Consider the following 10,718-nt stretch of genomic DNA (forward strand, 5'->3'; position numbering starts at 1 on the left):
AAATGTGGCTGGAAGATTCGGATAAAAAGAAGGCTGCATCCTCAAAAAATCTGAGAGACTCCATGGGAAATGCCCCATGGCCTCTTCCTTTATTTGGATAAAGTTACAGGACTCCTCTGTCTCCTTTTTGGACATAAACCTCTGGTGTTTGTGAATTAATTTTCCTGACAACTCTTTTGATTAAAACGAAAACCTCTGTCACAGGAATGCTGGAGAGAACTTCAGCAGTGCATTTGGATCACTCCCAGAGGAGCAAACCAAAAGCAAATGGTTTCTTTAAAGAATCCAGCTTCTCTTCATTCATATTCAATTCCATGGTCATTTTCCTGTGGTACAGACAGGAAAATTAGGGTTATCCCAGCTGCTGGGCTGGCTGCTTGTAGAGCAGGCTTTAATTCTGCCTGGCTTTAGCTGAAACCTCTTTATCTGGGCCAGGGAGCCACTGGCTCACCCCTGAGCAGGAGATCTGGTCTTTGAGATGATGATGCACCTAAGGACTCATTTTTCATCATGGGAAGATCCAACCTCTCATTGTGGTTGGGAGAGTTTCCCAAGCAGTTGGACTTGGCTGTGATCTGGTTGGAGAGCACTTAGGCATGACGGAGAATCAGAAAAAAAAGGCTGCATGGAGAGAGACGAACAACCTCCTGCCAAAGGGGAGCAGCACCTTGCCAGGGTGAGGGATGCAGTGTGACCTGGTGTGTGTGAGAGAGTAAAAGTAAAACCAGCAGTGCTTTCCTCTCAGAATCAGGAGTTCCCTCCTTTGTGGTGTGGGCTGGCACTCAGCAGGTGGATGTGGGTGTGGCTGTGGGTGAGGGCACCTTCCATGACTGATGAAGTCAGAACAATATTTCTGATCTCCCCAGTGCCGTTTCCATCCAAAGGTGCTACTCCAAGACCTTGCACCCATCTGTTTTTATTTTGTTGTTGCAACTTTTTGAACCGCAATAGCACAGAAACATTAATGTTGGAAAAGACCTCCGGGATCATCCAGTCCAACCTTGGACTGATTCCACCATGTCCGTGATCCATTCTCACTGTTCTTTCTGGCTCGCACCTGCCTTTTATTTTCACTTTGGACTTTTTTTCATTTCCTTCTCCTTTGAGGAGAAGGAAGAGTGCCATCACCAAAAAAAGAGATTTCTCCCAGGAGAAAGATTCCTCCAGTCTCTGCAAACCCCTTCCAAAATGCGTTCCCACATTTTTGTGACATACAGAGACGTGTGTAACAGATGATAGCAAAATGATTTTGTTTCATTCTGCTCTGAGCATGAATAGCGTTGTCCCAGTTTTTCATTCCTACAGGCTCTCACTCTGGGACACTGCAGCAACTGTGCCAGAGTATAAGGAAGGCTCGGAAGTCCATGTGAGTGTTTACCTTCACAAATGTGCGTTACAAAAGCAGCCCTTAGCTCTCTGTCCCTTTTTAAATCCGGCGGAACTGATACAATAGGGAACGCTGATGGGAAAGAGAGGAGACGATTGGCGCGGGGGGGTCGGGAAATAAAACCTCACAAACAAGGTTAAAAAGCGCAGCAGGTAAGAGTGAATTGTCAGCGTCTGACTCCTGGGGAGCAGTGGCAATTTATAACTCGGTGACTCAGCCGGGAGTCTGGAAGGAGGAGAGCGCAGCGCTGATTCCCTGGATTGATCTCTGCCTTTCCAGAGGGGCTGGGATGCAGCAGGGACCGGTGACTCACGGCGGGGCTGGACAGCTCCCAGTCCCTCATCCCAGCAGCTCCAGACCGCGGGGCCTTTCCCAATTAACACCCTGCCAGCACCTTAAAACACTTTCAAGCCCTATTTCGCTGCGTTTCCCTGGTGGTTCTCCTGGTGGTTTTGGTGCCTTTGCAGCTCTAATCTGCATTCCTGAGTGTCGTGTGTTGAAACAGTATCTCTCTGCTCCTACAGTGGAATTCTATAGAAAGGACAGGGACCTGTGGCGGAGGGGGTAGGTTTTGAATTTCGCACGCAGTTCTGACCATTCAGAAAAAACGGAAAGCGACTTTTGGTAATGCCCATATAAAAGCTGACACTGGGTTAAAGACTTCTTCTCTCTCCCCTGTCCGGCGAGCGGGTAACACGGGGGCTGGCTGAGGAGAGCCCGGCTCAGACCATCGGATGGAGGGGTGGAAAAACAGAGTATCCATCAGCCTCTCCCCCAGGGCATAACTTTAAAACATTTGCCACCTCAGAGATCACCTGGCCACCGTAGGCCTGGGCAAGCTTTAACTCTTTCCTGACACAGATTGAGACTTTAAAACTCTACCCCTTCTTGGAGGTGAAAGAAAAGGCTAAATTGGAGACATGTAAAGGGACAATAAGGAGATCTCAAAGTCAGTAAAGGAAGAGTGACTTTTAAGTGGTGGAGATGACGAGTTGCCTTGGTTCTAGGTTGAAAAATCCCATATGGATTTTAGTAACAGGATAATCTTTTAAATCGTGGACAGCATAAACTGGGGAGATGATTTGTGGATTTGAGCAAAGGTATCTGTGATGAACTGAGTGAACATTTTTGTGACCCCATGAGAAGTTGAACAGAGAGAAGTGAGAAGAAGCCCTCAGCCAGGGAAGAACTGAGAACTATCTCTGTTCCCTGAGCTGAAAAAGATCCTTTGGTTTTTTAAACAGCTCATTTTTGAAAGGTACCACCCCAATTTTGTGAAATCCATGGCCCATAGGTAGTCCTGGGAAAGGCTGTGTGAAATGGGAAGTTCCGCAGATGCACATTCTCTGGACAAGCTGCTTTTGTGTGAGTTACCAAACCGCAGGAGTGACTTCTCTCTCTCAAAGACTAAATGAAAGACTGTTTTATAAGTGGTACTGACCTGGAGTTCTGGGTTTTGCTTCTTTACACTGTTTGTAGAAAATGAACAATTTGTAGTGGGAGAAAGGTTGGTTTTAGAAATTAATTTGTGGGGGTTTCTTTCTTTTTTTTTTTTTTTCTCTTAGTGTATGTTAATCAAATCTATCTGGTTTTGCTTCTAAGTTGAGCCTGCTTTTGCCTTTTTTTCTCCCAAAACCCTACCTCTCAAATAAGCAAACCTTAAAACCACAACACGGAGATTAACGGGGCATTAAGGAAGGTGTGGAGAGCTTTGCCCGTGGTAATTGCAGAGCCAATTTTGGGATTGCCTGAGGTTTATAAAGCTGGGAGTAGTTAGTACAGCACGGCTGAAATGAGGTGATCATAAGCACCTGTGCTGTATTGATTAATGCTCTAGTGTGCAAGATAAGGCAAAGGGTCCTGTATTGCTTTTATCTGCTGTGCCTAATTGGAGTTTTACCCTGGATTTTACATATTCCATCAGTAATGAGTTAACTGTATGCACCAAATGGATAATGAAGTTATTAGCAGTGTGCCTGAAAACCACGGAGGAATTATCCAGGAGGCTGCTTTCTGCTCTGGGTCCTGGCAGGTTTGATATTAAATTGATATTAATTTGAGCACTACTGTCACGCAGTTGTATATTGTGTAAACACTCAGCTTTGCTCAGCTGTATTTTCCCTGTTCCTTGGCTTAGTGTGGCTTTCTGTGGTGGAGGTGGAAGCTTTGTTTGCCCATGAGCACCATGGCAGTGGGAGGGCCAGCTGCACATTTTAGCTTAGGTGCAAGATTTCTGTTGGGAAAAACAAAAAAGGTAAATCCCGAGGGAAGAGCTCTGCTGTAAAGCCTGTCAGTGCAATCTGCTAGAGAGGCTGGGATTTAGGCTTGGAAAAATCCCATTGCAGTCATCCATTAATCCATGGAATTACCTGTAAGCTTTTCAATATGAGGAAATCCTTAGATGAGATCCCTTTTTTTTTTTTTTTTTTAAATTTGTATTTAACATCTATGGCTCTTTCTGGTGCTCGATTTTCTTTTATCCACTGCCCTCTACAGGTCTCATGGATGGAGTTAGACTGAGGGAGATGAGGTTGCAGCAGTGGCTGGCTCTGGCTCTAAGAGAACTGCAGAGATGCTCTCAGAGCTGTTTATCGCGCTCTCTGGGAAAGTGAAAAAAGATGTACAGTGGGAGAATTTCAGGTTTTAGTACAGTGATGGGAAATTCCAGTGTTTATATGTACAAAAGCAGGATACAACATTCCTTCCTAAAAGCCTTGCTGCTTTATTCCAGGTGAAAAGAGCTATGCCACAACACTATCAGTGCATCAAATGTTTGTCTGTTTATCCCTTCATAGTGTATTCCTGTTAAAAACCATTTTCAGGGAGAGATCATCCTTGACAATGAACTGAGAAATGCTGTTGAACCCAAAAGTCTTGCTCTGAGTAAAATGAGGGGTGAATTCCAGGCTCCTTGTGATTCCCATCTCCACACTGGGCTCTGGGGGCCTTTCCCTCTCCTGTAGACTGGGAACAACTGGTTTTCCATGGATTTTCCTTGCATTTATTGACCAGGAAGTGAAACTGCAGCACGTCCTCTCATAGGGATGTTTGGGAATTGCTCTCCTCTATCTTGGCTGCAGCTCCCCTGAAGTGATTTGCATCTTAATAGCTTTGATGCTTCTATCAAAGGATTTTGGGGGAAGGACAAAAAGGCAGCAGCGTGGAATGATTATGTGAACTTCTCTTCCCAGAGAAACTCGGCTGAAAATAGAAATATTGGCTTTAAAGCATGCCAAGGCTTCAGTTCAGGCTTTGCTGGGCCCGCTGGTGCTTGGCATCACTCTGAGAAATGAATATAAATTTAGATTTAGCTCTTAAGTGGGCACCACTCAGCAGAACTGCTGCAATCCCAAGGCTTGTCCAGTCAGGGAAAAGACAACATGTTGGCGTTGAGTTAGGAAAACTATCCCAGGCTTCTCTGAGCACCTTTCTGTGAGGTGATTTTAAGACATTGTGGTTTATCTTTGGAGTTAAAGCTGGCTGGAGCACGGGGGAGCCAACATCCAGCAAGGAGCCCGCTGTGGGAATTTTTGGATGGGCTAAAATTTGGTGTAGGCTGGAGCAGTTCCTGCTGGAGATCCCACATCTCTCAACATGTACTGTATGCACTAGGGCATGAAGTGGCTGCGGGAACAGCCACACCATTCCTAGGTTTCATGGGTCTATCCTCCAGGAATCCAGTTTCCATGCTCCCAGAGCTCCCTGCAGTGCAGAGCAGTGTGCAGGGCACGAGGACAGTTCTTCAGAAGTGACCTAACCTGGAGCACTCTCCCACATCAGTATCTCCATCCTCACCAGGAGAATAGGATTAATCCCAGATCTCTGGTGCACTAATTATGTAGCTTCTGTAGATTTATATATGATCCTTATCTCCATGATTTGTCTCTCCCATGCACACCCATTAATTTATTTTCCCTGCTCAAAAGATAGAGTTATAGATAATTTTAAAGTCTCTGTTGTTGGAGCTTTGGTTGAATTGTATCTCAGCACTGGGGCATGCCTCCCCAAAGTGGATCTGTTCCTAAATCATCCCTAAAGGATTCTCCCTAAAGTTCCTGCAGCTGTGCAGTGAAGAAAAGGCACAGGGGTAACCAGAGCTGGTTCTGCCCAGCATGGCACCCAGAATTTGTCAGCTGGGTTTGAAACTTAGCTAAGGACGATGGAGGGAGAAAAGGACTTTCCATTGATCTGCAGCTTTGCATTCTTCTTAATTTTCCAGTTGATTGGGGATTTGGGGTGTCACTGAAGAATTTGTCTGGTATCAAAATCTTGAAGCACAAATAAGCCGCTGCAAGTTGTCACTTACAGCAAAATGTTCTGTTGTGGTGAGGTCTGTGGAATTTAAACAGAAAGAAGGGTGGAAGCATTGGCCACTTTGCAGGAGTTGTGAGCACAGAAATGAGGGTAAGAAAAGGGTAAAATACTCAGGGAGAATTAATCTAAATAATCACAGGGCCGAGTGGATCCACATTTTGGATGCAGGCAGCTACAGGACACAGGTCTGTGCTCATGAGTTACAGATCCTCTGAGAGAATGGGAAAAGAATTTTCCTTCCTTGGACTTCAGGAGGAACTTCTCCATGGAAAGGGTGCTGAGGCCTTGGCAGGGGCTGCCCAGGGAGGTTTGGAGTGCCCATGGCTGGAGGTGACCAAGGAAGGGCTGGAGGTGGCACTCAGTGCTCTGGGCTGGGGACAAGGTGGGCATTGGGCACAGCTGGGACTCCATGGGCTGGGAGGGATTTTCCAACCTGAAGGATTCTATAATTCCATAATTATTTTCTCTTGTGTCTTCCCAGACACCAACTCTTGTCCTCAGCAGCTGCTGTTGGAAGCTCCTGACTGCCTTTGTCCTCTCAGCTCCTTGGCTGCTCCTCTGCCTGTCCCCGTGCACTGAGATGTGCCAGGGGTGATCAGCTCTCAAATTCTGGTGGTACTTTACGTTGCCTCAAGCCTAGTTTGCATTCCTGGACTTCCTACAGGCACTTGGGATTTCACTGCTCTTACCCAGATTGTGACCATCCCAATATTTGGGGAGAAATGTCTGGGGGTTTTACTGCTGCACTAACAGAGCCAAGTTTTCCGAGGGCAGATGTTGAGAGGTTGATAATTTAGGTGTCAGCATCAGCCTGAAAGGCTCTGCCAAGAACACATCAGCTTTAAGTCAGAGCAGGACAAAATGTGTAGAATCTGTTAATTGCAGGCTGTTGGATTTTTGGATCAGAACTGACTTTTACAGAGAAGAGAGTTGGGTCTGATTTTACTCTCATTTTCCCCAAGTAATTGTGGCAGTCAGGATATGTTTCCCACAAACACATGGCTCTTCCCATTAATTCTACCCACAGATGGTTTTGCTGTGTAACTCCCTCCTTGCACGCCTTTATGTGGTGACAGGGTGGTATAAATCCTAATGTTCTCCTTATAAGGTACAACAGAGGTGGATTAAAAGCAGTTCCTCTTCGCTGAGCACTCAGCTCATGGAATTCTTCTGCCTTCACATGAGTAAAGACTGTCCAGAAACACAGAAAAGGACATTGCTGCCCACCCAGACAGGCACCAACAGATCCCTCAGGATGATGTCAAGTGTCTACACCTTCATTTATCCCTTCCTTGACATACCCTTGAATAGGATTTACAACAGACAGAGCCCTAAGTACACATAAATGTATTTATGAAATGAAATGTAGTAGGGAAGTACAGTTCTCCTTAATTCCTGACCTCTTGGAACTGTGATTACTTCCTGAGCCTGTGTTTAGGATGAGAATAGTGAGCTGCCCTGCTCCAGCAGTGCCTGGCTCACTTGGCTGTCAATGCATAGTTTTGTTTGGGTGTGTAAGTGCTGCTTAAGGCAGCAATTAATGCACAAACCCGCAGCTTTCCACATCTCAGCTGAGGTTATTCAGGCTGGGGAGCAGAGGATCTGGAGGGAAGGGCTGGTGGCCCTGGGATGGGCAGGAATAGCAGAAGCCTGAGCGGGGTGGGAAAGGTGGGTACAGGGACATTGGCTTGTGCCCTCTGTTCTCAGCAGCCAGAAATAAAAACCTCCCAGCTCTGGAGCTGACCCATAATGGTATTAGATCTGAATCACCTCTTTCTCTTTCATCACCATTTGAAAGCTCTGTGATCAGCTGCTCAAAAATGCTCCTGGATTGTTTACCCTGATGGAGACCAAGATAATCCTCAGGCTACTCCAACCACTCAGGTACTCTCAGAGCCCAGTATTGGCTGAATTGATTTGTGTGGAATCAAATAGAGTTTTTTGTTTTGTTTTGTTTTAATCTAATGGGAGCAGATTTCTAGCCAGGTTGATTTTCTCACAAATCAGCTTTTCTGTTCCCTGGTTTAGTCTCTCCTTCACATGGCTTCCATGAAGGCAGCACTCCCTGGTGTCTCTTCCCCTCAGATCAGAGCCTTGGCTGCGATTCCCAAAGGAAATTGCCCCTCTTCACTTGCAGCAGTGGAAACTTTTAAGGCCACTAACAATTCAGATTTCCAAACTGGAATAGAGTATTTCTTGGAATTTGGGAACCTTGTTCTCTCCTCTGGGAGCAATTATATTAAAGCCAGCAAAAAGAAACAATTAAGTAGAGGTTGATGTAACTCACCCAGCCCAAGGCTCATGGGCAGATCTCTTCCTCTTAACCTTGGAGGACATCCCCAGACCCCAGGGGAAGAACCTTCCCACACTCCAAGGGGAACAGCCTGCCCATTTGCAAGTGAGAATGGAGTTTAGTAGCTTAAAGGGGTTCACTGCCAGTCCTATATCCCCAGGTCAGTTTAGCAGCTTCTCTGCCAAGTCTTGGCCTCACTCTCAGGACATTAAGTCAGGTTTAGTCGCCAGACTGCATTTAGCATCATCCACACCAAAACCAGCACATGCTCCCACTGACAGCTTGCAAACAGAACAGTGTCCCGGTTCCTTGACCACATTCCAAGGGCAGAGAAGAGTATCCTGCTCCACTGCCCTTGGCCCAGCTATCTGCAGAGCCCCCAGGAGCTGCTGGACACCTGCGCCCAGCAGAGCCCAGGCGGCCTCGCTGCCTCACAGCATCAGAGCCGCTTCCTGCTCATCAGCAAGGTGACATTCCAGCTCCTGTGGAGCTCAGAAATAAATCCATCTGGATTTTGGCCAGTCTGGGGATTGTACCTGTGCCTTGCTCCTAATCCTTGTTCCAGCAGCAGCAGCTCTGGAGGGGCTGGGGAGAGAATGAAGGACAGCGGGATGAAATGGCTGAGGTTGTCTTGGATTATTTCATCTCTAGGATGAAAATACCACAAATGTTCCCAGATCCATAATTTATTCAGACAATTCATTCTGAAACCCTTTTTTTTTTTCAGGTTCAGGCCAACATCAGATGGGAAAGTGCTGAAATCCCTGGCTGTGCTGAGCTCAGGAGCTCTGCATTTCAGTTTGGGGCTGGATATTTTTATAACTCTTCCAAGCTACTCCTCCAAATGGCTGTGAGATGGAGCAGGTATCTTAGGAGGGATTCAGGCATCTGCTGCTGTGCTTCTGTCCCTTGATTTGGAAGTGCCAGGGTGTCCTGCCCCCAGATCACCCGGATACACACTGATAACTCCAGGTCATCCCCAGGGGGCAACATAACCTTAGAAGTGTGATGTGGTAGAAATTGGTGTTCTCCACTAACAGTTACTGTTTTTTAATTAACGTTCTAGAAACAGCCCAGAGCATTCAGAAATTCCAGAATGCACTTTCAAGGTATAAATCAGACATAAGAATTTCCTTACATGACCTGAAAAAAAAAAAAAAAAAAAAAGATTCTGAGCAACCATTCCTTGTTATGTGCTATTAAAATGAAAGGTGTTGTCAGTAACATGCTCTGGGTCCTGCTCTTTTACAAAGTGCTGGAGGAGCAAAGAAAACAAAGGCCAAATGTTTCTCAAGCACTGTTCTGCTGCTGCTGGAAGGGACCTTTAAAGCCCATCTCATTCCCACCCCTGCCAAGGGCAGGGACACCTTCCATTATACTAGGTTGCTCCAAGCCCCATCCAGCCTGGCCTTGGACACTTCCAGGGTTGGGGAATCCTCATGTATCTGGGCAAGTTTTCCAACCTTCTCCAGTTTCCCAGCAGCACAAAGAGAATTCTGCACTCAGCCTGCACTCAGGCTCTGAAGGAAATTCAAAGACACTGAAAGGCTGGGCAGAAAATTATTCTTGGTGTTGCAGGAGAGTAGCAAGAAAGTCAGACTCCCTCAGAGCTTGATGATTTTGGGGAACCAACAGCCCTGGAAAGATTGTGGGGAGTGAAGAACCCTGAGGCTCTGCTGGAAATGCACCCAGGGAGGTGAGCTGGAGGATCTGGCTTGCAGAGGAGCCACAGCAGGAACAGATAGTGAAGGCTCACCCAACTGAGGACACAAGGACAGATTGTTGGGATCAGAAGAAGAGTAAAGTGGAATTAAGGCACTGTCTGAGTAGAAATGAGAGGAGTGCATCTCTGGAATGAGCAGGGGCTGGCTCGTTCTGCAGGAACAGATGGTTGGGGGTGTCGGGAGTCCAGGGTGAGGCACTAACAGGGGACACTGGGATGTCTCCTCTGCCCCACCATGTGCAGAGCAGGGCTTCCCCAGCACTGCCTCACATCCAGATAAACCCAGGATCGTGACCAGAAGGGAATGGACTGACAGGAACAGGGACTGGCAAGTGGAGCAGTGGCAGCCTGAGTTCATCCCAGGTCTGGTCCTGCCTGTGGCTCCTTGGCAGCCAAGATTCTCCAGCTCACCTTCCTGCACTTCCAGCAGTGTCTCAGGGCTGGTTTTGCCCCAGAATCTTCCCAGGGCTGTTCCAAAATCTTTCCACAGAAGCCTCTGCGGGAGTCTGTTTGACTTCCTGCAATATCAAGAATAATATTCTCCCCAGTCACCAGTGTCTTTGAATTTCCTTCAGAGCCTGGAAGGCTGAGTGCAGAATTCTCTTTTTGCTGCTGGGAAACTGGGGAAAATTGAGAGCCTCACTCAGAGAGGTGTGAATTCCTCAACCCTGGCAGTGTCCAAGGCCAGGCTGGATGGGGCATGGAGCAACCCGGGATAGTGGAAGGTGTCCCTGCCCATGGCAGGGGGTGGCACTGGATGGGCTTTAAGGTCTCTTCCAACCCTAATCACTTTGGGATTCTGTGATTCTATGAAGAGAAGATGTTCAGAGAATTGCAATAGCAAAAGGATTTTCCTGCACTTGATTTTGCTTTCCCAGAGGAATGGTGCTGAAATGCACACAGCACTGTCTGCTGCAGACAAATCAAGGGCCAGGGATGGGAGAGACAAGGACCAAGGTACAGGACACTTTTTCTCTGTCCCTTGCTGTGTGATTTGGCAG

General features: G+C 47.0%; 1 long non-coding RNA gene across 1 annotated transcript; it reads left to right on the forward strand.

The window, feature by feature from the left end:
• The first annotated feature begins 3,213 nt into the window (after positions 1 to 3,213).
• LOC136293717 (uncharacterized) lies at positions 3,214 to 9,496 on the forward strand. Its single transcript, XR_010722239.1, has 3 exons — positions 3,214 to 3,419; positions 7,500 to 7,585; positions 8,722 to 9,496. It is a non-coding gene; the product is annotated as an uncharacterized lncRNA (long non-coding RNA).
• Positions 9,497 to 10,718: the final 1,222 nt, after the last annotated feature.

Source organism: Chamaea fasciata, unplaced genomic scaffold, assembly GCF_029207755.1.
Source record: "Chamaea fasciata isolate MVZ Bird 193981 ecotype frontalis unplaced genomic scaffold, bChaFas1.0.hap1 SCAF_9, whole genome shotgun sequence".
NCBI lineage: Eukaryota > Metazoa > Chordata > Aves > Passeriformes > Sylviidae > Chamaea > Chamaea fasciata.